Here is a 27984-nt window from a genome sequence, read left to right as displayed (position 1 = left end):
TCTGCCTCTGCATTCTGTGTGTCCGTGGTCCAGCCCACTTGACACCCCAGCACCAGGGCTAAAAGCCTCGGCTTTTGGTGGGTGAGCAAACTGGCAGACATTGGCTGCTGGTGGAGCAGGATCTGGGGCAGAGAGGATGTCACCCCGCTATGCTCCACTTCCATCCTTCTCCCTCTGACCTGTGTGTGGGGAGGGGGCTTCCTGGGGCCCCTGGAAAATTTCCTGCCTGCCCCTGCTCCCAGCCTCTGCTGGTGGACCACTGCGCAAGGCACCTTGGAGTCACTTCCCTGCCCTGGAGCCGGCCCAGGACACAGATTTCTGCAGGCAATCTTAATGGAAATCTCTCCAGCTATTTTTCTGTCTCTAGGAGGAATTAGCAACCACAAAATCTTCTTTTGCCCCAGAAGTGAAGCGAATAGGCAGCACTAAGGAGCTGTTCTCTCCTCCCCTTACCATGACTTAAAAAATTTTTTTTGAGTATAGTCACTTTACAATATTGTGTTAATTTCTACTGTACAGCAAAGTGAATCAACCACATGTGTGCATACATCCCCTCTTTTCTTCCCATTTCCTTCCCACTTAGGTCCACACAGAACATTGAGTAGAGTTCCCTGCGCTGTACAGTAGGCTCTCATTTGTTATTTATTTTATACATAGTAGTGTATATATGTCAATCCCAAGCTCCCAATTCATCCCACCCTCGTCTTTCCTCTTTTGGTGTTCATGTGTTTGTTTTCTATGTCTCTGTTCTATTTCTGCTTTGCAAATAGGTTCATCTGTACTATTTTTCTAGATCCCACATATTTGTGTTAATATATGAATTGTTTTTCTTTCCGATTGACTTCACTCTATGACAGTCCCTAGGTTTATCCATGGCTCTGCAAATGGCACAATTTCATTCCTTTTCATGGCTGAGTAATAGTCCATTGTGTATATGTACCACATCTTCTTTATCCATTCCTCTGTTGATAGACATTTAGGTTGCTTCCGTGTCCTGACTATTGGAAATAGTGCTACAATGAACATTGGGTGCATGTACCTTTTGGAATGATAGTTTTCTCTGAATATGTGCCCAGGAGTGGGATTGCTGGGTCATATGCTAGTTCTGGGGTTTCCCGGGTGGGACTACTGGTAAAGAATCTACCTGCCAAGAAATCAAAGAGGACACAAACAGATGGAGAAACATACCGTGTTCATGGATTGGAAGAATCAATATTGTCAAAATGGCTATTCTACCCAAAGCAATCTATAGATTCAATGCAATCCCTATCAAGCTACCAATGGTATTTTTCACAGAACTAGAACAAATAATTTCACAATTTGTATGGAAATACATAAAACCTCGAATAGCCAAAGTAATCTTGAGAAAGAAGAATGGAACTGGAGGAATCAACCTGCCTGACTTCAGACTCTACTACAAAGCCACAGTCATCAAGACAGTATGGTACTGGCACAAAGACAGAAATATAGATCAATAGAATAGAATAGAAAGCCCAGAGATAAATCCACGAACCTATGGACACCTTATCTTTGACAAAGGAGGCAAGGATATATAATGGAAAAAAGACAATCTCTTTAACAAGTGGTGCTGGGAAAACTGGTCAACCACTTGTAAAAGAATGAAACTAGAACACTTTCTAACACCATACACAAAAATAAACTCAAAATGGATTAAAGATCTAAATGTAAACCCAGAAACTATAAAACTCCTAGAGGAGAACATAGGCAAAACACTCTCCGACATAAATCACAGCATGATCTTCTATGACCCACCTCCCAGAATATTGGAAATAAAAGCAAAAATAAACAAATGGGACCTAATGAAAATTAAAAGCTTTTGCACAACAAAGGAAACTATAAGTAAGGTGAAAAGACAGCCCTCAGATTGGGAGAAAATAATAGCAAATGAGGAAACAGACAAAGGACTAATCTCAAAAATATACAAGCAACTCCTGAAGCTCAATTCCAGAAAAATAAATGACCCAATCAAAAAATGGGCCAAAGAACTAAACAGACATTTCTCCAAAGAAGACATACAGATGGCTAACAAACACATGAAAAGATGCTCAACATCACTCATTATCAGAGAAATGCAAATCAAAACCACAATGAGGTACCATTACACGCCAGTCAGGATGGCTGCTATCCAAAAGTCCACAAGCAATAAACGCTGGAGAGGGTGTGGAGAAAAGGGAACCCTCTTACACTGTTGGTGGGAATGCAAACTAGTACAGCCACTATGGCAAACAGTGTGGACATTTCTTAAAAAACTGGAAATAGAACTGCCATATGACCCAGCAATACCACTTCTGGGCATACACACTGAAGAATCCAGATCTGAAAGAGACACGTGCACCCCAATGTTCATCGCAGCACTGTTTATAATAGCCAGGACATGGAAGCAACCTAGATGCCCATCAGCAGATGAATGGACAAGGAAGCTGTGGTACATATACACCATGGAATATTACTCAACTATTAAAAAGAATTCATTTGAATCAGTTCTAATGAGATGGATGAAACTGGAGGCCATTATACAGAGTGAAGTAAGCCAGAAAGATAAAGAACATTACAGCATACTAACACATATATATGGAATTTAGAAAGATGGTAATGATAACCCTATATGCAAAACAGAAAAAGAGACACAGAAGTACAGAACAGACTTTTGGACTCTGTGGGAGAAGGCGAGGCTGGGATGTTTCGAACGAACAGCGTGTATATTATCTATGGTGAAACAGATCACCAACCCAGGTGGGATGCATGAGTCAAGTGCTCGGGCCTGGTGGGCTGGGAAGACCCAGAGGAATTGGGTGGAGAGGGAGGTGGGAGGGGGGATCGGGATGGGGAATACGTGTAACTCTATGGCTGATTCATATCAAAACCCACTGAAAAATAAAAAAAAAAAAAAAAAAAAAAGAATCTACCTGCCAGTGTAGGAGATGCAAGAGACTGGAGTTTGATCCCTGGGTTGGGAAGATCCCCTGGAGAAGGGAGTGGCCACCTACTCCAGAATTCTTGCCTGGAAAATTCCATGGGCAGAGGAGCTTGGTGGGCTATAGTCCATGAGGACACAGAGTCGGACATGACTGAGCGTGCACACACACTACCATGCTAGTTTTATTTTTAGTTTTTTAAGGGATCTCCATGTTGTCCTCCATAGTAGCTGTGTCGCTTTACTTTCCCACCAACAGTGTAAGAGAGTTCTCTTTTCTCTACACCCAGGCTGACTGTGGTATTTGCAACCACGGGGGAGATCATCCATTACTGAGCACCAGCTGTGTGCATTTCCTACGAACAGTTTCTATCTGGCTGGCAAATTCATTCGATTCCACTTTGTGAACGGAGGGAAGTGGAACTCCGAGAAGAGCTTTGCTGAGGTCACTCCCCGGAGAAGCTTAGAGCTGGCGTCCACACCCGGTCTACCCACTCTGAAGCCCCCGGGTGGGGCTACCGTGGCAGGTTGGCACTGGAGTCAGTGCAGTGCCCTAGTTTAGGAGAGGCTTCTCCCCAGGAAGCTGGGTCATCTTGGGCAAAGGGCTTTACCTGACTTCTCTGTGCCTCAGCTTCCTCATCTGTAGAATGGGCGTAATAAAAGCACCTACTTCACTGGCTTGTGAGAAGTTAATAGTTTAGACTGTGTTTAGCTAAAGTATCCGGATGTATTCAACAAATCTCGATTTGGATGCTGGCGCTATAGTAGTGGAGCAGAACAGACCCCATCCACCCTCCAGCACTTATATTTTGGCAGTGCCAGAAAAGTGTAAGATACTAATCTGTGAGCCTTGAACTACTATGCATATATATTCATCCACTTAACAAATGCTGAGTACCTACCGTGTACTTGGCCAGGCAAAGAGGAATAAGGTGCTGCTTCTCCAAGGAAGCATGTGGATGGGATTATGAAGAGGGAAGGGGAGTCAGAGAGTGTGCACCAGGCTGCGTCCTGGAGGACCGACAGGAGATAGGCTGGGAGGGTGATCTAGGGGCTGGCACAGCACGCGCAAAGGCACGGAGCTGTCTTGCTGACTCTCGTTAAATCTCGTGGTTGTTAGAATCCTCCAGTGTGATGCGAAGAGCCGGCTTACTGGAAAAGACCCAGATTGGGGGCAGGAGGAGAAGGGGACATCAGAGGGTGAGACGGTTGGATGGCATCATCAGCTCAATGAGTAAGAGTTTGAACAAACTCTGGGAGATGGTGAAGGACAGGGAAGCCTGGCGTGCTGCAGTCCATGAGGTCGCAAAGAGTCAGACGTGAAGTAGCAAGTGAACAAGACTCCTCCACTAACATTTGGGCATTTCTTCCCTAAACTCGGTGAATTGTGGTTGAACATTAGCACTTTAACCCCAGCTAGCTTTGACCTTGATTCTCTTTACTTTCTTTTCATATATCAAATATTTTTATTTTTTAATTTTATTCATTAAAAAAATATTTATTTATTTGGCTGTGCTGGGTCTTAGTCGTGGCATGTGGAATCCAGTTCCCTGACCAGGTGTCAAACCCGGGTCCCCTGTATTAGGCGCACAGAGTCTTACCCGCTGGACCAGCAGGGAGGTCCCACACATCATATCATTTAATCGGAACAGCAATCCTGTTAGTACAGGAATAGAGGATGACTTCATTTCACAGACGCCCAGAAAGGTGAAGTGCTGTGTCCTAAGTCACCTTGTTGCTGGACTTACAAAAACAAAAGAAAACAGAACTGGGAGCCCCGTTCAATTCAAATTTCAGATAAACTATGCATGAGTTTTTTGAAGGCTGAGTATATGAAATATTTGGGACATCCTTTAAAAAAGTGTTTGCTGTTTCCCTGAAACTGAATGGAGTGTCTTGTACTTGGCAAAGCTGTCCAGGTTTTGAACTCGGTTGTGCCTGCTTTCACCCCTGAAAGTAAAGGTAGTGACCACTATAATCTGGGTTTCTTGGGGGCCTACTATGTGCCAGGTAAGGGTTTGACATATCCTGTCTCTGGAGCTCTGAAGGAAGGGCCCGGTCGCCGGCTGTCAGCGGCCTCTGCTCGCAGTTCCCAACGCGGCCACCCGGTGTCACCCTCGGCCCGCGGTACCCGGGAGGGGCCGGCCGGGCGCGCGCGGCCCATTCATCACCGCGGGGCCGCGGCGCGCAGACAATGCGGGGAGCGGCCCTTGACCGCGCCCGCGCGGCTGTCGGTACAAAGGATGCGCTGTTAACACGTGTACGGTAATGGGCTCCCCCACGGCCTCTTCGCGGGCCGCCCGCTCCCAGCCTGACGGATGGCCCGAGCCATCCATCTAAATTATGTCATGGGCAATGAGCATCCTCCTGTGTCCAGAGTCCTGCCGTCTGGGCCAGGCTGGACTTCGTTTGATGCCTTCTGCCTGGGCGACCCCAGTGACCTGTCACTCTCGGGAAGGAACCTCCTGCGGGGTGAGCACCTACTGTGTGCTGGGTCCAGGCACTCTCTCCTTGATTTCCATCTAACGTGGTGTTTGGGTTATTAGCCCATTTCACAGAGGAGGAAACTGAGGCTTGGAGCTGGGAAATCTTTATTCTAAGGTCACACAGCTCTAGAGTTTGCTTAAGATGGATTTTTTTTTCTTTTGCAGCTTTATGGAGATAAAACTCACCGACTATAAAATTCACACATTTAGATGTACATTTCAGTGGTTTTTAGTCTATTCACAGAGTTGTGCAACTATCCCCATGATTCAATATTAGAGCATTTTAAAGTCCACTCCTGTGCCCCCCCACCCCCCGCCACCGCCAGCCAAAACCTGTTAGAAGTTTAAAAAAATTTTTTTAAATTTATTTTTGTCTGCACTGGATCTTCATTGCTGCGCTGGCTACTCTCTAGGTGCAGTACCCGGGCCTCTCATTGCAGCGGCTTCTCCTGCTGTGGAGCGGAAGCTCTGAAGTGCTCAGTGGTTCCGGCTCCTGGGCTCTGGAGCACAGGTTCAGGAGTTGTGGTGCCCGGACTTGGTTGCTCCCCACGTCGTGTGGGATTTTCCCAGGCCAGGGACGGAACCCGTGTCTCCTGCATTGGCACGCAGGCTCTTTACCCTGAGCCACCAGGGACACTCCAGCAGTCCTTCTTAATTCCGCTCTCTCCCTGGCTCCTGGTAACCACTAATCTACTTTCTGTCTCTGTAGATTTGCCTCTTCTGGACACTTCATATAAGTGGAATCCTACCATGTGTGACCTTTTGTAACTGGATTGTTTTACTTAGCATAGTGTTTTCAAAGTTCATCCGTGTTGTAGCCTGTGTAAGTTCTTCCTTGTTATTGCTGAATAATATTCCATTGTATGGATATATCACATTTGTGTATCCATTCAACTGTTAATGGACACTTGTTTTGCTTCCACTTTTTGACTCTTATGAGTAGAGCTGCTATGAACATTTTTAGAATTTTGGTGTAGATGAATGTTTTCAATTCCTTTGACTAAATACCTAGGAGTGAAATTGCTGGGTCATATAAGAACATGATGTTTACCAAAATTTGAGGAGCTGCTAGGCTGTTTTCAAAGTGACTGTATCATTTTACATTCCTACCCACAGTAGATGAGTGTTTTGATTATTTTTCCACATTTTAGCCAACCCTTGTTACTATCTGACTTTTTGATTCTAGTCATCCTAGTGGGTGTGAAGTGGTATCTCACTGTGGTTTTGACTTGCATTTCATGTCCCTGATAGTTAATGATGTCAAACATCTTTAAGTGTGCTTATTGGCCATTTGTATATTTTCTTTGGAGGAATGTTTATTCAGATCCTTTGCTGTTAAAAAAAAAAGAGTTGTCTGTTATTGAGTTGTTGGGGTTCTTTATATATCCTGGATACAAATACCTTATCTGATAGATGATTCGCAAGTATTTTCTCTCATTTAATGAGTTGTCTTTTCGCTTTCTTTATGGTATTGTTTGCAGCAGTTTAAAATTTTGGTAAATATCCAAGTCCCTATTTTTCCTTTTGTTGCGTATGGTTTTCATGTTGATAATGAAGAACCAGTTCCGTGTGACTCTGAGGTTGGTGGTCTTTTTGCCTTCAGTCTTCCATGGGCAATGAAAGAGCTGGTCCGGGTTTGGTGGTCATCGTAGGTTTGGGTGAGGGTGCAGAGCTGTGAAGAAGAATGACCCTGGAATCAAACAGAACTGAGTTCCAATCCTAGCCAGGATGTTGCTTTTTTTGATGACTTGGGCAGGTCATTCAGTACCTTTGAACCTCCGTTTACTCATCTGTACAATGGAGATAACCACACCTACTTCGAGGTTGCTGTGAGGTTAAATAAGGGGGGGGGGGGGAAGCACATGGAAGACACTTCCTAGACGTAGCTGGGGTGACAGTGGCCTCTAGGTTCTCCCATGAAGACCCCCAGGTCCCCCACCCCCAGCACTGACCAAGGCACACGGCCCAGAGTCCCTGAGCCTCTGTAGTGAACTTTTCTCTGGAATCTCACCACCAAGCATAGTTTCCCTGTATCCTGCTGAAAACCGCAAGGGCAGCAGAAGGAACCAGAAGGAACCATTAGACTGTCGGGCAGAGGGAGGTGGAGGCTCCAGTTTAGACATAGCCCCCCAGCCTGCCCTGGCTCCCATAGCCTTTCAACCTCTGTTACTGACAAAGAAAATGAGGTTCAGAGAGGTGAAGCCCCTTGATGGAGGTCACACAGCCCCATTCTGAAAAGTGATATGAAAAAGGCCTTCTTGCCTCTGGGTCCGAGACTCTTCAGGCATCACGCTGGCACATGCCCCACTTCTCTTAGAGTCAGGACCTTGGGATGATGCCCTGCCCACAAGGCACCTCCTGGCTCCCAGTTAGGACATGAGGCTTTGGAGCTACACGGAACAGAATCCAGAGACATCATCTACTCTCTGACCTTCAGTCTCTTCATCTGTTCAGTGGGAACACTTGTTCCTGCCGGTAGAGTTGCTGTGAGGATGGAATGAAAGCTGAGCCTTGTATGAGCTGAGTGTGGACCTGGCCATCATGAGCACTTGGTAATTACAACTATTTATTATGATTATCAATAACCCAGATGAGGGTTTTGGAACAGATCCAGACTGGGCATGCACACTGGCCTGACTGGGAGGTGGTGGCCAGACTGCTTCCGCATCCCCGGAACCCCCAGAGGCAGTATTTTCAGGGCGACGGGAAGTGGAGGGCGCTGTCTGCTGGCGGATGGTTGGAGGGGATAAAATTGATTCTGGCCCAGCGGCCGCAGGTGGCTGGGCAATTACCCACTGCCAAGCTGCCGGAGATGAGACGCCCTCGGGTCACGGCTCTACTGACCCCCGAGGCGGTGGATCGGGCTGGCTGGCTGGCTGGCTGGCCGGGCCTCCTGTGCTAAAGCTGGGGGCTGTGATGCTGGGGTGCCCAGGACTGGGGCTTAGCCTCGCCCGCCTCTCCAGATGGACAGGTAGCCGGCGGACAGGCCCATGTCCACTCCACGGGGGAAGCTGGACGTGGTTCTGTTTTGATCATCACAGACCCAGTCTCACAGGCCAGTGCTTAGTCCCCTGGGGTGGTCCACAGCCCACTCATGCACACAGGTCCCCTCGATGAAGTCTGGCAAGCCCGCTCCTCTGACACCTGGTGATGCAAAGACAGGCTGCATGGCTGTTAAGCCCCAGACTGAGTGCCCCCCAGGACAGGAGCGCGTCTGTCTGGGTCAGCATCCTCTCCCCCGGCGCCAGGCACAGTACCTGGTACACAGCAGGCACTTGGGGGAACCTTCAGTTGGGGTGGATGAGCGCTTGACCCGGGTACCAAGGGTTAAGATTTCAACATATTTTGCGGGCACACAGTTCAACCCATACTTGGCCTGCCATGAAATAAACATCGTGCAGTGTTTTTTTTGAGCACCAACTGTATACCTGGCACATGGTGCCCAGGGTGCAAGGGAGAGAGGTAGGGGGTTAGGGAGGAGAAACAATAGAAGTGAGGACCAGGAGGGGGTGTGGCTGGGAGGTGGGAGGTGGCCTATGTCTCTGGGCCTGCAGGGGGCGCATTAGGAGCTGGGTCAAGACAGAAAGCTGGGACCGATGCTGCTGGTGGCTTGGAATGCCAACCAGGTGCAAGACTTGGGGATTGAACCACTAAGAAGTTCACAGGTGTAGACAGGAAGCCTTAGACTTGATGAGCTCAAGAGCTGTAGAAATCATGCTTTTTAAAAAAGAAATTCCGTTCTTTTTTAAAAAATTAGTTTTTTTGGCTGCATTGGGTCTTTGTTCCTGCCCTCAGGCTTTTCTGCAGCCGCAGCCAGCTGGGGCTCCTCTTCGTCGCGGTGCACGCGGCTTCTCACGGCGCTGGTTTCTCTTGTTGCAGAGCGCGGGCTCTGGGTGCGCCAGCTCAGTAGTTGTGACCCACGGGCTTAGCGGCCCCTCGGCACGTGGGATCTTCCCGGAAACAAGGATGGAACCCGTGTCGCCTGCGTTGGAAGGCGGATCCTTAGCCCCTGGACGGCTGGGGAAGTTCCCTGTTTGTTTGGAGCGGGAGGTCTGTGTTTAGAGCTCAGCTGGGCGACAGCTCTCATTTTATGCGGGAAGAATCTGAGCTTCTGAGCGGGAAGGTGACTCTCCCAGGGACACGCAGCCCACAGCGGCCAGGAGGGACCCTGGACGGCAGACCTCCTTGCTTCCAGGTCTTGCAAGCACGTGGCCCAGTCTGCAAGTTATAAAAATGCTTATTCAAAACACAACAGCCGTTACTGATGACAATAGAAGCCATTTGCCTGGTTTCGCTCATCTGCATCTCTAGGGGTTAGTAAACTTGCAGCCAATTTTCATGGGTTTCAAATTGAATTTCTAGGTAGGTTCCATTGAGACGCGGAGAAAAGTCCCCACACTTATCGTAGAAAGGGCTGGGCTTTTCCTAGAAAGATTCCTTCATGCGGTGAGTGTTTCCTGATTACCCACCCTGTGTGCCAGCCTCCCACCCCCCAAATGAGGGCTGGGAATTGAGATTTTTTTTTTTTTTTTTAAATTCTTGGAAAGTTCTTTAGGAATCCAAAAATACTCTTGCTGCCTTGGCCTCATGGAACCCGGTGTCCAATGGGGTAGGCAGAATGGTGTCCAGTGGGTAATCAGAATCCAGGTAGAACTTCCCTGGTGGTCTAGAGAATAAGGATCCACCTGCCAGTGCAGGAGACACAGGTTCGATCCCTGGCCCGGGGAAGTTCCACCTGCCGTGGAGCGACTGGCCCTGTGCACTGCAACTTACTGCGCCAGAGTCAGAATGACTGAAGCCTGCGTGCTCGAGGGCCGGCAAGCCACGACTCCTGAAGCCTGTGCACCCAGAGCCCGCGCTCCGCAACAGAAGGAGCCACCACGATGAGAAGCCCACACGCTGCAACTAGAGGGGAGCCCAAACTATCTGCAGTTAGAGAAAGCCTGCATGCAGCAACAAAGGCCCGGCACAGCCACAAATAAATACATAAAAATAAACATAGCAGTGTGTGTGTTAAAAAAAAGAAATCAGGTAGCATGATTGGCGCAAGCCCAGGGGGTGGCAGGGGTCTGGGAAATGTGTCTGACCAACCTGGAGTGAAGAGAGGGCTTCCGAAAGAAGGTGATTGGCCATGAGGCTGGGGAAGTGTGAGGCATAGAGGGACGGAGATTAGGAAACGCCTTTGGGGGTGGACTGTGTCTAGAATGTCGTAGGGATGTATTTGGAAAGATTCAGAGCTGGGGAGTAGAACCTAGCGATAGTGGCCTTTTTGAGAGCTCTTTCTGGCTACTGGGAGGCCGGTGAAGAGATGGCTGCAGTTGTACAAGTGCATAATATTTAATATAATAATAGAGCATGGACTTCCCTGGTTGTCCAGTGGTTAAGAATCCTCCTTCCAATGCAGGGGATGCAGGTCCGATCCCTGGTCGGGAAACTAGGGTCCCATGTCCCACAGGACACTACCTAGAGAAGCGCATGCCTGTGAGGAAGACCCAGTGCAGGGCCCTCCAAATATACATATAGTAGTTACTGCAATATATACTACAAATAGTATACCAGGCAATATTCTAAGCATTTTCATGTTCTACCTCATTCACTCCTCAAACATCCCCATGAGCTGAAGTGCATCTAAAGTTCTTAACCTCAGGCCTGGTGTATCGAAAGCATCAGCGAGTCATCTTCATCTTACTAGCAAGCTGTTTGTGCTGCTAGCCCCATGTTGCAGCTGAAGATTGAGGTTCAGACCGTTTAAGTAACTTGCCATGTTGAATGCTGGGGTGTACAACCGGTTCCACTTGAGGGAAGGAAGGGTTTATTCTTCCACTCCAGGAGTCGTGCCCTCTTTAAGGGCTGACTCAGCAAGGTCACTCCCTTCTGGGGTCAGCCAACATCCAGTGACCGAGAGATGCGGGAAGATAAAGTCCTGACCCCTTGTCCTAATTCGAGACGCTTCTGAGAGGCCATCCTGGCTCCAGAGCTCTGTGTGGGGTCTGCTGAGACCCTTGGTGGACCATCATCAGAGCTCACCTTCTTCCTCTTCCCAGTTCTGCTTCCTTCTCCCCTCGTCCTTGAGTTCCAATCCCAAGAGCACTTTCCACTGAACAGCCTGCATGGTCACGTCTGCTTGCTGGGGACCCACCTGTGATGCTTGCCCAAAGGAGTACAGCCAGTGATCAGCAGAGCTCGTGTGTTAGTCAGGGATCTCCAGAGAAACCGAACCAATAGGACAGATAGAGAGGTAGGTAGGGATAGAGAGGCAGGTAGGTACATAGATTAGCTAGGTCAACAGATCTATGTGTGTGTGTTTAGTCACTCAGTCGTGTCTGACTCTTTTGCGACTCTTTGAACTGTAGCCTGCCAGGCTCCACTGTCCATGGGATTCCATGGAAATTGGATTACTAGGCTCCTCTGTCCATGGATTTCCAGGAAACAATGCTGAAGTGGGTTGCCACTTCCTTCTCCAGGGGATCTTCCCCACCCAGGGATCGAACCCACATCTCCTGCATTGCAGGGAGATTCTTTCCCTGCTGAGCCATTGGGGAAGCCCCCAGTAAATCTATAGAGAGATAGCTGAGCTAGATAGGGATAGGTAGGTAGGTATGGATTAGATATATCAATAGATTTATAGATCTATAGATAGATAGGAATTTATTATGAAGGATTGGCTGACATGATTATGGAGGCAGAGAAGTCCCCTAGTCTGCCGTCTGCAAGACTGAGGCCCAGAAAAGCTGGCAGCATGGTTCTAGTCCACACCCACAGGTCCCGAGAACCAGGGGAGCCAATGGTAGAAGTCCAGGTCCAAGTCTGAAGGCCCGGAACCATGACGGCTGATATCCAAGGGCAGGAGAAGGTGGACACCCCGGTTCAAGCAGAGGGAGTGAACTGGCCTTCCCTCTGCCTCTTTGTTCTCTTCTGGCCCTTGGTGGATCAGGTGATGCCTACCCGCCTCGGTGAGGATGAGCTTTACTCAATCTGTCGATTCAAACACCCTCACAGACATCCCCAGAAATAGTGTCTGACCAGCTGACTGGGCATCCCTGAAGCCTTGTCAAACTGACACATAAAGGTAACCATCGCAGCCGGAAGACAAACGCTGGCCCCCCCGGTGTCAATAAAGTCTCCGTGCTGTTCTCACGCCACGCTGCCTTGGTCGAGCATCTCTGACTCTCTGAACTTCGGTTTCCTCGTCTGTAAAGTGAGGATGTATCGGTCAGTGTCTTAGTCTGCTCAGGCCGCCGTGACAGAAGACCATAGACGGAGGCTTAGACAGTAGACATTAGTGTTCCCACAGTGGTGGCGGCTGGGATTTGGGATGCTCGGAGGCTGCTTGGAGGAGGTGATCCAGAGCATCTTGGGTGGCTTCTCACTGCGGCTTTCCAGAGCTGGGGGCCTGCTCTCCATGCCTGCAGTGCTCCGCCATGCTAATGACCTAAAACAGCGGCTAATTTGACAAGCCAAACGGAGTCCCCATGATTGCATTTGACTTTCTGACTGATGACAAGAGATGAACTCCCTTTTCTTAGTGCAACTTACAGTTGGATAGCCTTGGGCCATCACCCGATCCCAATGTTCAAAATGTTGCCTTGTAAATTGTCTAATAAAGTAATAAAGAAAGAGACTCGCTAAATGATTTGTCTTTTAACCATTGTAATGGGATTTTTAATTTTTTTTTTTTTTTTGGGTAACTGTTTTATGTTAGAATGCAAAAACTATCACATGTAATTAGAATCATTTCAATTCCGGTCTCCACCAGGCCTCTGACATATCCGGCAACTTGCCCCACGTCGTCGAGAGAGTCAGCTCGTAAAACCTAATCAAATAAAATTGTAAAAGGCAGTCAGATTTGGAGTGGTGCTGTGAATGCTGGAAGGGAAGGCGGCTCCTCCACGCCTTGGAGGGAGGAGAAAGCAAGGAGGGAGAAGGAGGGAAGAGAAGAAAAGAAGAGGGGAAGAGTCACGATAGGGCTTCTTTCTACCCGGGCAGCCCAGGACCTGACGGGTCACAGTGATGCTGTGAATCACTCCCCCTTCATCCCCACTCAGATCCGCCAATCATACCCCTTGCCATTTGCTCCCCAAGTTTCATCTCATTCAGGCTGACCAGGTTTCTGCCTGTGCGTCTTCTTAATATTTAATCCTAACCATGCAGACACATGTATGGATCTATTTATCCACAAAAGCTGCAGAATAAATGTTTAACCAGGAAGGCACTTGGCAACTCAGAACATCTAACAGACAAGCTTTTCCAAGGGCAATGAGGACGGGCAGGCTGTCTCGCTCTGGGAAGAAGATATTTATTGAGAAAAATGTCCCTGGTTCCCAAAATGTCCAGGTTGGGCTTTGGGGGACTGGAGGTTAGCAAAATGTTGCTCTTTTCAATTGGCTTGAACGAGAAGTGGCTCTTGGCCTCTGATAGGAGGAGAGTGGAGATTGAAGGCTGCCTCCTTCCAGATGTTGGTGGGCGTGCAGGCCCTTCATTTGTCCCACAGTGTACCCGTATAACTGTGGCGGACTGTTTGTCCTCCCTGGGGCCTGAAATCTGCTTCTGCCCAGGCTGCAGCATGTGGGCGGCAGTGGAAATTCACGTTGGAACAAGTGCCCGTGGTAGAAGAATCACAGTGTAAAGCCAAGTGATGGCATCAGGGAACAGCAAGAGAGTGCTTGAATATTCTGGGCGCTTGGACCCACAGCCAGTTCCAGGCCCGGCTCCTGATTCATCAATATTACACATTGGCACTATGGCAAGCAGACTGTCAGCAACTTTACTTTTTTTTTTAAAAAAACTTTTTGTTTTACATTGGACTGTAGCCGATGAACAGTGTTCTGATGGTTCCAGGTGGACAACAAAGGGATACAAGCGCACAGGTACATGTCCGTTCTCCGCCAGGCTCCCCTCCCATCCAGGCTGCCGTGTGACTTGAGCAGACTTCCCTGTGTCAACACAGTAGGTCCTTGTTGGTTATCTATTTTAAATATGTGTACATGTCCATCCCCAAACCCCTGACTATCTCTTCCCCCCATTCACCCCTCTCACAACCGGTACGTTTATTCTTCAAATCTGTGAGTCTGTTTCTTACTTGTAAATAAGTTCATTTGTATCACTGATTTTTAGATTCCACATGTAAAGGATGTCATAGGATCCTTCTCCTTCTCTGACTTAGTTCACTTAGTATGATAATCTCTAGGTCCATCCATTGCTGCAAATGGCATCGCTTTATTATTTTTAATGACAGAGTAATATTTCATCGTATAAATGTACCACATCTTCTCTTCCCATCCCTCTGTCGATGGACACTTAGGTTGCTTCCACGTCTTGTCTATTGTAAATAGTGCTATGAACGTTGGGGTGCATACATCCTTTTGGTCCATAGTTTCCTCTGGATATATGCCCGTGGGTGGGATTGCTGGATCATATGTAGGTCTATTTTTAGTTTCTTAAAGAACCTGCATATGGTTCTCCATAGTGGCTGCACCAATTTACATTCCTACCAACATTGTAGAAGGGTTCCCTTTTTTCCACATCCTCTCCATCATTATTATTTTTGGATTACATAAGAACTGAAGGACTTCACATTCCCTACCTGTGTTCAAGCTGAACAACTCTGTCCATTCTACGTACTGGATTTTGTTTGAAAAACTATTCCACATATACAAAGTTTGACTCTCACACTGCACTCACTGAAGAATGTTAAAGAAAAAATTATTCTGACACTGGTGAAAGTAGTAAGGAACAGTTTATTCAGGACTCTTCTGGTAGGGGAGACGGAAAGAACAGTGAGAACTTTTAGCCAAGGAGCAGTTTGGGGGTAGTGGTGTGAATGGTCAGTGACTAATAGAAGACATCAAGGATAGAGGGAATTCTGTTTTTGGCTATGTGAAAGTGAGTGAAGCTGCTCAGTCGTGTCCAACTCTTTGTGACCCCACGGACTGTAGACTACCAGGCTCCTCTGTCCATGGGATTTTCCAGGCAAGAGTACTGGAGTGGGTTGCCATTTCCTTCTCCAGAGGATCTTCCCGACCCAGGGATCGAACCCAGGTCTCCTGCATTGTAGGCAGACGCTTCACCATCTGAGCCACCAGGGAAGTCTTAATGGTGGCATTCAGGATCTTCACTACCACGTGGGAGATCTTTAGTTGCGGCATGCGGGATCTAGTTCCCTGACCAAGGATTGAACCCCGGGCCCCCTGCATTGGGACTGTGGAGTTTTAGCCACTGGACCACCATGGAAGTCCCAAGGGTAGAGAGGATTCTTGCTGAAGGCAGGCCAGGGGGCCAGATATCAAGGATAAGGGATTCTCTCAATGACTTGACAGGATTCTTACTACAACTGGGTGATGTGGTTCCAGTAAGAACGGGTGCTAAGGACAAGATCTAGCTGAGAAGAGGGCTCAGAGGAGCCTGACTCAAGGGAAGCTTCACGAGAAAGACCGCAAATCTCTCCGGGTGTGGTTCTAGGTACCAGAGGAATCAGGGACCACCCTGCCTTGTCTACTGTCCTCCTGGATCCTAAGCACACGTCGCCTTGCACCTCCTCCAGCTCCCAGCCCTCAAGCACTGCAGTTCATGCAAATAGCTGCCTGAGGGTAGAGCAGGCCTAACATGTTAAATTTCCACTTAGGCCCAGCTGGGATCTGTAGTTCTGCGGTTTCTTTATGATTCAGGGGGTTTAGTGTTCTTTGATACTTGAGCACTCTATCCTCAACTACTATAGCACTTTGATTTTGCATTTCTTTGATTCTAGACATGATGATCCTGGGATGTAGACTTTCTGGCTCAATTATGTCAGGAAAAAAAAAATTTTTTTTTTTTTTTTTTGAACCAGCGTGTCCAAGCCCCACTTGTGAGATACCGGTCCATGCCATGGCGAGGCACCAGGGGTGGGAGTGCGGTGGGGATTGCTGACTGAGACCAGAGCCTTACATGTTGGCCGTGTTCAAGGTCAAAACTAGAGCAGCTGCACCTCTGCCCTCAGATATGAGGGGCCAGAGTGTGGCCAAGCAGAGCAAAATAATGCCAGGCGATTAAGAGTTGGGGGTACAAAGGACGGAGCCGGGGTTGAGGAGCAGAAATGGATATGAGGCAAGCATCACCTATTTGATATAAGAGAACTGGGATGCTCTGAAATGATTGGGTTTGGACAGATGCTTATGGTTCCCTGCGATAAACTCTTGCTACCCCTCTTTGCTCCAAATCAACCTGCCATATCATCCCCTGCTCCCAATAGGCATCTGAATAAAGCTGTCCATGCATTCCATGTGGGTCTGTTAGCCAGTTAACTGTTGGAATTTAAATGGGAGCCTTTGGTCTTCCCCGGTGGTTCAGACAGTAAAGAATCTGCCCGCCCTGAAAGAGACCTGGGTTCAATCTCTGGGTCAGGAAGACCCCCTGGAGAAGGGCATGGCTACCCACTCCAATATTCTTGCCTGGGAAATCCCATGGACAGAGGAGCCTGGCGGGCTACAGTCCCTGGTACAGCAAAGAGTCGGGCATGATGGAGCGACTGAGTACGCAAATGAGCACGCATATACTTTGATACAGCACAATACTGATACCAAGGACTGCTGAATTAGTCAGGATAAGCTAGGTTACTGCCTCAAAAATGCCTCGTAAGCAAAGTTCATTTTTTTGTCCCTGTAAAGCCCACTGTGGGTCTGGGCAGCTATGTTCCACATGGTGACTCAGTGATCTAGCTCCTTGAATGTTTCTGCATTTCAACAGGAGGCTTCCTATATTAACAGGGGGCAAGAGAACCTCCACAGTTTGAAAGTGATGCTTGTGACCTCCACTCAGAACCAGTCACGTGACCCTAGCTAGCTGGAAGGAGGCTAGGAAAGGTGATTTTCTACATGTCCAGGAGAGATGAATACGAAGTAGCATTTGGTGAGCACATCGTACCATTTCTGCTACAACCACCATGTTTTATTTTAGTAGCGACCATATAACCATGACTCTACATTAATTTATTTAAATCATTAAAGATCCTTTCAGGGGCTTCCCTGCTGGTCCAGTGGCTAAGACTCTGCTCCCAATGCAGGGGGCCCGGGTTTGATCCCTGCTTGGGGAACTAGACGCACATGCTTCAACTAAGGGCTTGCATGGCTCAACTAAGATCCTTCGTGCTGTGACTACGACCCAGTGCAGCCAAATAGATAAATATTAAAAAAAAAAAAAAAAAAAAACTTTACAGATGAGGAAACCAAGGCCCAGAGAAGTTGAATAACTTGCTCAAAGTCACACAGATAATGGCAGATTCAGAATCTGAACCCAGGGGCTTCTCTGGTGATCCAGTGGCTAAGACTCCACACTCTCAAGGCAGAGGGCTGGGGTTTCATCCTTGGTCAGGGACATGACACAGCTAAAAGTCACATGCCGCACCTAAAGATCTCAGGGGCTGCAACAAAGACCCAGAGCAAACAAATAAACAAATACACAAAAATAAATATCTTTTTTTTTTTTTAAAGAATCTGAACCCAGGTTTGCATGCCTCTGAGGTCTGCACCCTTCCCTTCGCATGTGGCGGACCCGCCGGGTCCGGGGGACCGGGAGGGATGATGGCCTGCACTCCCAGCTATCTGCTTGCGGTAGACAAGCTGGATCCGAGAGGGGAAGCACCCTTTGCTGACTTGGGGATTCACTGGGTGCAGATAACCCCTTGCCACAGGCAATCAGTGGTTTCTGACAACTTTTTTTTTTTTTTTTTAAATTTAGGCAAGAAACATGGAAAGCATATTTTGAACTTTGCTTTCCTTCCATTTCCCATCTGTTCTTCACTGGGAGTTCAGATTTAACAGCCTCCTAGAGTTGGTGTTGGCTTCGAAGCCGACACTCCTTAGGGAGCTCCCGTATTGTGAGAGGCTGGATTGGGTCACTGGTTGTCGTTTCCTCCTTGGCCTTCTGTCTGTGTGTCCATCTGTTTCTCTCACCTTCTGTACTTGATCCTTCCCATCCAGAAGGTCCAACTCACTTGTGGGTGAAACTTCCGTGTATAATTTCAGGGATATTTGATTAGTTTAGTGACCTTTCACCCACTATGCCTATGCCTAAAATTCTCTCATTCAAGAACTTTTCCTTTAGCTTAGGAGAATGCTTATGTCTGGCCAAGATGCCCAAAGAAAGCTAATTGCGTCACAATACTGTACCCTTTCAGCGGCAGGGGGAAAACTCTTGAAGAAAACAGATCTCAAAAGGTAAAGAAGATAGAAGACACAGGGAAGTAATACAGTTGTGTTCAGAGTGCTGAGTTGGGGTCAAAAAACATGGGGGTGTGGCCTTCCTTGGTGGTCCAGTGGTTAAGAATCCGCCTTCCAATGCAGGAGACACGGGTTCAATCCCTGGTCTGGGAACTAAGACCCCACACACCACGGGGCAACTAAGCCCGAGTGCCCCCTGCCTCCACGTCCAAGCTCAAGAGCCCGGGAGCTGCAATCACTGAAGCCCTCGTGCCCCAGAGCCTGTGCTCTGCGACTAGAGAAAGTCCACACAGCAACGAAGACCCAGAGCAGTCAAAAAAATAAAAAATTAAAAAAATTAAATGAAAAACTCCTGCTTAAAAAAAAAAAGAAGAAAACATGGGGTTGTGTGCCACTTATGCCACCGTCCTTGGCTTTGGGTCTCGCAAGCCATCCAACCTCTCTGAATTTGTTTCTTCATCTATAAAATGGGGACATTTGATGTATTTCTTGTAGGGTCACTGAAAAAACTGTGAGAGATGAAAAAGGCAACTCACACAAACACAGTGTTTCACAGTCTGGCAGGAAAATATTAACTTAGATCCTCTTTTTTTAAAAAAAAATAATTCTGCGCATTTATTTATGTCCTATGGCCCGTCTCCTCACTCAGACAGCAGCCAGACCATGCGGCATGCCTCAGGGAAAGAATGACACAGCAGAACTCAGATAAGGAAGGAATCCAGTCTTGGCTTTTGAGTTTTAAAAGCCGGCCAAGGACTGGGCATATGACAAAAGATTTGGAAGGATGGAAGAGTGAAGTGGTCCTGTCTCTGAGGCTGGAAAAGACTCCGTGGGCTGCAGGATAGAGTGAGGTGGGAAGTAAAGGGAACATGGAGAGGCTTCCTAGGTGGCCAAAGAGTCCACCTGCCAATGCAAGAGATGCAGGAGATGTGGGTTTGATCCCTGGGTTGGGAAGATCTCCTGGAAAAGGAAATGGCAACCCCCTCCAGTATTCTTGCCTGGGATGGGGGAGTCTAGTTCCCTGCCCAGGGACTGAACCCAGGCCCCCTGCATTGGGAGTGTGGAGTCTTAGCCACTGGACACCAGGGAGGATCCCCTCCAGAATTCAGACACAGCCCTGGAGAAAGGAGGCAGAGGACCCTAAATGCACAGTAACTGTTTCCGTCACTTGGTCGAGCACAGGCTTAAATAAAAATTATGTGTGCTTCTGCTTGGTCACCAAGCCACGTCTGACTCTTGTGCAACCTTTGGAAAAGAGGGCTCTTTTGCAGCACACCAGGCTCCTCTGTCCATGGGATTTCCCAGGCAAGAATACTGGAGTGGGTTGCCATTTCCTTCTCCAGGGAATCTTCCCTACCCAGGGATCAAGCCAGAGTCTCCGGCACTGGCAGGCAGATTCTTTACCACTGAACCACCAGGGAAGCCCTATAGGTATTATACTCAATTACAAACAAAATAAAGCTTTCTGGACTGCTTGAGTTTCTAGATTAGCCATCTGCTGCAGCTTACTCCAGAGGGTTTCCATGGACATTTCCGGGACTGTGGGAATCTGGAGAAGCCAGGACAAGAGCCCTAGACTTTTGGGACAAGGATGGGCAAGGTGCCTGACAAGACATAATTCCCCAGTTCTTCGATTTGGGGACCACCTGGTCTGTGCCGGTCCCTTCTCTGGACTCCCTTCTGCTCCTCACTGCGTACCTTCCCACGAGCACACGCGAGCTCTGCCCAAGCCCTTCAATTTGTCTCGTTAGAAAACCCTTGTGTTAAAGAGACCATTAAAAAAGAGAGGGAAAGATAAATTGCCTGAAGCTGCAAGGCCCAGGAGGGAAGAGGAGAGCAGGTGATGGAAAACAGGCCTGTGATTAGAGGGCAGGGTGGCACGGGAGCCCGGGCAGGCAGAAACCTCCACTGGAGATGTCAAAATATTTGAAAATCCTCTTCCTTTGGTGAATTGAGTTACCAAAATGCATTTTTTTCCCCCCTCTCTCCCTTTTTGCACACAGAGGAGTCTGGCTGTGGTTCAGAGCACATTTTCGAGTCCGGCAGAGCTCCCTTTCTCGCTGCTGTCTGACCTCCGGTGAGTCTCTGAACCTCTCTGACCCTCAGTATCTTCCTCTAGAAAGAGAGAGAACGGTAAGCCTGCAAAAAATGGCCCTGCACCTCCCCCTCTCTTTGTGTTTATGCTCCTTGCAATGTGACTTTACAGCTGCTGTCTCAAGGTGGAGTCTTTCCTCCTACCCCTTGATTTCGAGCTGTCCATGTGACTTATTTTGGCCAACAGGACATCGTGAAAGTGAAGGTATGACAGTTCTGAGCCCAGGTCCCAAGAGGCTTCGTTCACTCTGTTCTCTGAACCTTAGAAGGAGAATCAGGCTAACCTATTAGAGGATGAGAGGCCACGCGGAGCAGACATGAGCTGTCCCAGCTGAGACTATTCTAAAACACCTGGGAGCCAGGTGACCACAGATGCATAAGAGAGCCAGCCGGTATATGTCAAGGCAGACCCAGGCAAGCAGGAGAGCCAGCTGACTCATAGACTCAAGGGAAACAGTGGATTTTCCATTGTTGTTTAGTCGCTAAATTATCTCTGACTTTTTTGCAATGCTATGGACTGCAGCCCCACCAGGCTCCACTGTGCATGGAATTTCCCAGGCAAGAATACTAGAGTGGGTTGTCATTTCCTTCTCCAGGAGATCTTTCTGACTCAGGGATCAGCCTCGTATCTCCTGCATTTTCAGGCAGGTTCTTTGCCACTGAGCCGCCAGGGAAGCCCAGGATTTAAGTTGCTAGTTTTCGTGTTGATCTGTTACACAGCAGTAGCTGACACATACACCTTTACCTTAAAGAGGTGCTGTGAGGAGAAAGCGGTCGTGCAGGGGAATGACAATAGCTGCCATTGGCTGTGTGCAGATTGCCTGGCAGCCTTCTGGGGTTTGATAGGCAGTGTCTCAAGGGCTTCCCTGGTGGCTCAGTGGGTAAAGAATCTGCCTGGAATCCAGAAGACAGAGGAGATGCAGGTTCGATCCCTGGGTGGGGAAGATCCCGTGGAGGAGGAGATGGCAACCCATTCCAGTATTCTTGCCAGAAAAATCCCATGGACAGAGGAGCCTGGTGGACTGCAGTCCATGGGGCCGCAAAGAGTTGGACATGACTGAGTGAGCAGGCATGCATGTACACACCCGCGTCTCAAGGACTTGCAGAGAGAAACTTGTGGCTGGGGTGGGGCATCCTCAGGCCTCACACGGAGCCTGGCACAGGGTACCTCCTCGACATGTCTTAGTTGATGGCTGCTGCTGCTGTTGGGAGTTCTAACAAGGGCCTCTGGTTCCGCAGTGGGTTCTGAGCTGTAGCCTCTGGGTCTGGAGGCCTTGGTGAGTACTCATCTGTGAAAAGACTAGGGGGTGGCATCTTTGGGTGTTGGGGGAACCTGAAGGAGTGAAGTTGGGTCAGGCACAGCGGACAAAGCATCAGCCAGGATGCTCCATGCTCTCCCCGCTCCCAGCCCCATGCGATCCCTGAACCAGCTCCCTCAGCATCCTCTGGGCTATTATTAGAGATGCAAATTCGGACTTCCCTGGTGGTCCAGTGGTTAAGTCTTGGAGCTTCCACTGCACGGGGCATGGGTTTGATCCCTGGCCAGGGAAGTTCTGCATACTGCACAGGGCAGTCAAAACCCCGAAAGTTTGTATGCGTGCTATGTAGCTTTAGACGTGTCTGTCTCTGTGCAGCCCCGTGGACTGTAGCCCACAAGGCTCCTCTGTCCATGGGATTCTCCAGGTAAGAATACTGGAGTGGGTTGCCATGCCCTCCTCCAGGGGCTCTTCCTGACCCAGGGACCAAAGCCCATGTCTCCTACGTCTCCCGCACTGGCAAGCAGGTTCTTTACCACTTGCGCCACCTGGGAAGCCAGAAACCGCTTTCCCTGTCCTCCCCAAGAAAGGAAAAAAAAAAAAAAACAACCTACAAACTCTCAGGTGCCACCCAGATCTGCTGAATCAGAAACCATTTTAACAAGCTCTCCAGGGGACCTGTGTGACATGGGAGTATCTAGAACCCTACTTCTCAAGCTACCTGTGCTGAAGGACCAGTGTTCTTAACAAAATTTCCTATTCATTGCAGACTGACACTTGTAAAAACCAAGTAAAAAATGAATTTTTTAAAGATTAAATGAAAAATCAAAAAGAACTACGAAGTCCAAGCCCTTGCTTTTTTATCATTAGATTCAAGAGACATAAAACTCCTGTTGAATTATTATAAAAGTTTCTTAACACTTACTCTCTTTCTCTGTGCATACCTCACTATTTGGAGGTGATAGTTTTTGACCTGGCACGGCCTGTGGACCATACTCAGAGTAGCACGATTCTAGAGTTAATAATGAAAATGATATGGATACGATATGATGATACATGATTGTGGGCTGGATATTGGCTGGCGGTAGGAATTTACAAGCCTATGTACCTTGGAATGGGGTTCCCTGGGGGCTCAGATGGAAAAGAATCTGCCTGCAATGTAGGAGATCTGGGTTTGATCCCTGGGTCGGGAAGATCCCCTGGAGAAGGGAACGGCTACCAACTCCAGCATTCTTGCCTGGAGAATCCCATGGACAGAGGAGCCTGGCGGGCTGCAGTCCCTTGGTGTCACAAAGAATCAGACATGACTGAGCCTCTAACACTTTCACACACCATGGAATCCTCTTGACCACCTGTGCAGCAAATAAATGTTTTCACCTCCACTTTTCAAATAACGCAGTTGAGGCCCAGAGAAGCTAAGTGACTGGCCCAAGGTCACACAGCCTAGCAGTGGGGTAACCAGAGTCCACCTGTTTAGCTGCCCCAAGGCAGGAGGATGGGGAGGGAGGTGTCCCCTATGGGAGTGACAGCTGTCAGAGAACCAGGCCCGGGATGCTCGCTCTCTTGGAGCCTAACAAGCTGTCTGCCAGCCTCAGGCTGGGAGGATCTTCCCCACGCCTCTCTCTTGGGTGCAGCTGGAGGGAAATGAGCCCAGCCCCTGACACCAGCCGAGTCCGCCGGGCAGCCAGGGGTGAGGGGGCAAAGCCCCCTTGCAGACAGCTTTCTCTCTCTTGCATTCTCTTTCCCCTGGAGCCCTGGGCCGAGGCGAGGGCTGGCAGGGCGTGTGATAGCTAGTGATCGACAGGTTGATGAGTGCCACAGAAGGCTGCCCGAGGACACGGAGGCAGAAGCCACAGCTCCAGGAGAGCCAGTTGCCAGCATCTCTGCCCAGGGCCCGGCGCTTCCCCTCGCCATCTCATTAATCCTGATTTACAGAAAAAGGCAGCAGGCAGGGGCCCTCTTAACAGGCCAAGCAGGCGACTGATTTGCCTTCACTGAAGACAATAGTGCCCAGGAGACCTGGCTTTGCTGAATTATTCAAATCAGCCGTGGCAGGAAGTCTGAGGGCACAGTGGCGAGGGCCCCCCGGCCCCCGGAGAGCCCCCTTTGCCTGACTCCCAGGCGGCGGTACCCAGCAGCTTGGGGTGGCTGCGGCAGGACCGCTTGCCCGAGATGCGGGCTGCTTCCGACCGCCCCTCCTCCCTGGATGGAAGTCGGAATTGGTGTTGATCATCTCTAAGCACCTTAGAGCTCTAGTAATGGATCCAAAATGACATTTCCCACCTGCTGGTCCCGGGGGGGATATTCTGACAAGGACTTCTGGATGAGCATGTGATGGGAGCGGGGGGAGGATGAAGGCAGCCGGTGATGGGTCGTCTGCCAAGGTGTGTGTCTGTGTGTGTGTTTCAAAGAGGCAGAGGACATGGGGTGAGTCCTGGCTTCGAAAAACCCCTGGTTTTTTGCTCTTGGTAAAAAAGACACAGTGAATAAGCAGCTCTTCCATTCAGAGATTTGCAGATTCAAGAGCAAAGATGCTTAGGCTCAGTGCTGACACCAGGTGTGGATGGAGCTTGGCAGTAGCGTGGTGGATTTCCAGACGGGAGGGAGGCTTTGGTGAGCAGGAGGGGTAAACGGAGGCCAAGAGGGACTTGCCCAAGGTCATCAGTTATTTTGTGGCCAAACTGGGATTAAAAGTCATGGCGTTCTATCTGAAATCAGGGGCTCTTTGCTAATAATGATATCCTTCATAATCATACCCTTTCCAAGGCATGCGCAGTGCGATAGCCTCTAGGTTCAGAGTTTTGTGATGTATTATCTCTGTTAACCTCTTGATAATCCCATGAGGTTGACACAACTAGTATTCCCATTCTCCTGATGAGGAAACTGAGGCTTATAGAGATTTAAATACCAGGCTAAAAAGTGACAGATCTGAGATTGGAAAGGTGGTCTGTCTGATGCTGGGTGATACCTACACTGACACTTCGTGATGGTCTCCTTGGGTTAAGCATTGTCACCTATGGATTGTCCCCAAGGGGAGGCAGAGATTCAAGAGTTATACCCTTCTCATAAAGGCTGACTTCACAGCATCTCAAAGGATCTGCCCTGAGCCCAGAAAAACCGTATGGGAAGGGGAGAGTCTTTGAGTGGAAGGAACTTTATTCATGAAGGGGTTCAGGATCTCTGGATACAAAATCTGCATCTTTGGGGATGCCAGTGGGTTCTTTCTGATAGATTTGACCACCAGGGAATAACTTTTTCTAGGGGATGCAGAAGCTGGGAATGGTGGGCTCCATCACCCATGTGTGCTGGTGGGAGGGCATCTAGCAGGGTACATGCATGAATAACAGCCTCTGCTTTTTTGCATCAGCCAAATAACAGCAACAATAGTAATAGGAGTAGGAATGTTGTTTAGTCACTAAGTCATGTCCGACACTGAGACCTGTGGACTGTAGCCCACCAGGCTCCTCTGTCCATGGGATTCTCCAGGCAAGAATACTGGAGTGGGCTGCCATTTCCTCCTCCAGGGGATCTTCCTGACCCAGGGATTGAACCCATGTCTCCTGCATCTCCTGCACTGGCAGGGGGATTCTTTACCACTGAGACACTTGGGAAGCCCAGGAATAGAAATAGCGACCTATATTCAGAGTTTGCCATGTGCTGAGCAGACCGGTTCCAAATCGGGAAAGGAGTATGTCAAGGCTGTATATTGTCACCCTGCTTGTTTAACTTATATGCAGAGCACATCATGTGAAATGCCAGGCTGGATGAAGCACAAGCTGGAATCAAGATTGCTGGGAGACATATCAATAACCTCAGATATGCAGATGACACCATCCTTATAGCAGAAACCAAAGAAGAACTGAAGAGCCTCTTGATGAAAGTGAAAGAGGAGAGTGAAAAAGTTGGCTTAAAGCTCAACATTCAGAAAACTAGGATCATGGCATCCAGTTCCATCACTTCATGGCAAATAGATGGGGAAACAGTGGAAATAGTGGCTGACTTTATTTTTGGGGGGTTCCAAAATCACTTCAGATGGTGACTGCAGCCATGAAATTAAAAGACGCTTACTCCTTGGAAGGAAAGTTATGATCAACTTAGACAGCATATTAGAAAGCAGAGACATTACTTTGTCAACAAAGGTCTGTCTAGTCAAGGCTATGGTTTTTCCAGTAGTCATGTATGGATGTGAGATTTGGACTATAAAGAAAGCTGAGAGCCGAAGAATTGATGCTTTTGAACTGTGGTGCTGGAGAAGACTCTTGAGAGTCCCTTGGACTGCAAGGAGATCCAACCAATCCATCCTGAAGAAAATCAGTCCTGGGTGTTCATTGGAAGGACTGATGTTGAAGCTGAAACTCCAATCCTTTGGCCACCTGATGCGAAGAGCTGACTCATTGGAAAAGACCCTGATGCTGGGAAAGATTGTAGGCAGGAGAAGAAGGGGACAACAGTGGATGAGATGGTTGGATGACATCACCGACTCGATGGACATGAGTTTGAGCAAACTCTGGAAGGATCGGGAACCCCAGCATGCTGTGGTTCATGGGGTTGCAAAGAGTTGGACACGACTGAGCGACTGAACTGAGCTGAACTGAGCCCTTTGTTTAAATGCAGAAGTTCATTGAATCTCCCAGACCATTTTAGGAGGTCGGGGCTCATGAGGTTGGCCCCATTCAGGGGCCACCATCCATGTACTTGACTCCCCAGAGGGAAGCTTGATGCTTCAAGGCAGCTCAGATGCACCTTTATAAACCCGGTCCCTTTTCTTAGAGAAACCTGCTTTTCCCAGGGACGCTGGGCTCTCTCAGGCCCTCCTATCAGCTCCCATTTGGAATGATCAGCGTCTGAATTAGCACCGTCTCCAGCTTTTGCCCGGTGCCCAAAGGGCCTCCAAGAATCCCCCCTCCCTGTGGAAAAACTAAACTAAGAGAGATTTATCTCCTGGGTCAGATAAAGGTGACTAAATGCAAACTGGCCAATTCCTTTCGGCAAACAGTTCCCCGGGGAGGGCTCCTACAAGGAGGAGAAGAGCCAATCGATCAGGGAAATGCTTTGAGGTGACTTACAGGGGAGACTTAAAGGAAAAAAGCCCTCGTGTTTTTACAGCCTCCAGCAACTCTGCAGCCTGTAAAACTTCCTCGACCAGCAAGGAGGTGGGGAGTGCTCAGTTACCAGGTACTCACTTACCAGGCAGGCAGAGGGGCAAACTCTGCCAAGTTCCACCTCTCAGGCTCCAACCTTGCTCATCCTCCACCTCCCAAGCATCTATTGAGTCCCTACTGTGTGCCTGCTAAGCTCTTCTTTGTTTCCCTCTGCTTCTCCCCTCTCTGCTTCCAGGCTCACAGAGACCTTTCTGCAGGCTGGTTTCCCTCCGCATCGCCAGGTTAATGTCGGCCCCTTGTCTCAGCTTTCTTCCCCCTCACTTTGCTAAGGTGCAAATCCCATCTACTGGGAAGGGTAACTGGGTCTGGCATCGGTCTGCAAGTTTTTTCTGCAAAGGGCAGATAATACATATTTCAGATGTTGTCCTAACTACTCATGCTGAAGCTGAAACTGCAATACTTTGACCACCTGATTCGAAGAACTGACTCATTGGAAAAGCCCCTGATGCTGGGAAAGATTGAAGGCGGGAGGAGAAGGGGATGACAGAGGATGAGATGTTTGGATGGCATCACTGATGCAATGGACATGAGTTTGAGCAAGCTCTGGGAGGACAGGGAAGCCTGGTGTGCTGCAATCCATGGGGTGGCAAAGAGTCGGACACAACTGAGCCACTGAACTGAACTGAACTCACTCAGCCATTGTGATGCAGAGAGTATATAAATGAGTGGATGTGGCTGTGTTCCAGTAAAACTTTATTTACAAACACAAGCCCTGGGCCAGATTTAGCCTGTGCATGGCCTTTCATTTGCTGTCCTTAGAGCAGAGGAGAATAAGTCTGGTTTGGAGAAGTTCTTCGGCAGTTCAGTGTTTAAGACTCCATGCTTTCATTGCAGGGGGTACAGCTTCCAACCCTGGTC

Source organism: Muntiacus reevesi, chromosome 13 (genome assembly GCF_963930625.1).
Source record: "Muntiacus reevesi chromosome 13, mMunRee1.1, whole genome shotgun sequence".
Lineage (NCBI taxonomy): Eukaryota > Metazoa > Chordata > Mammalia > Artiodactyla > Cervidae > Muntiacus > Muntiacus reevesi.
The sequence above is the reverse complement of the archived record's forward strand: the minus strand, read 5'-3'. Positions refer to the sequence as shown.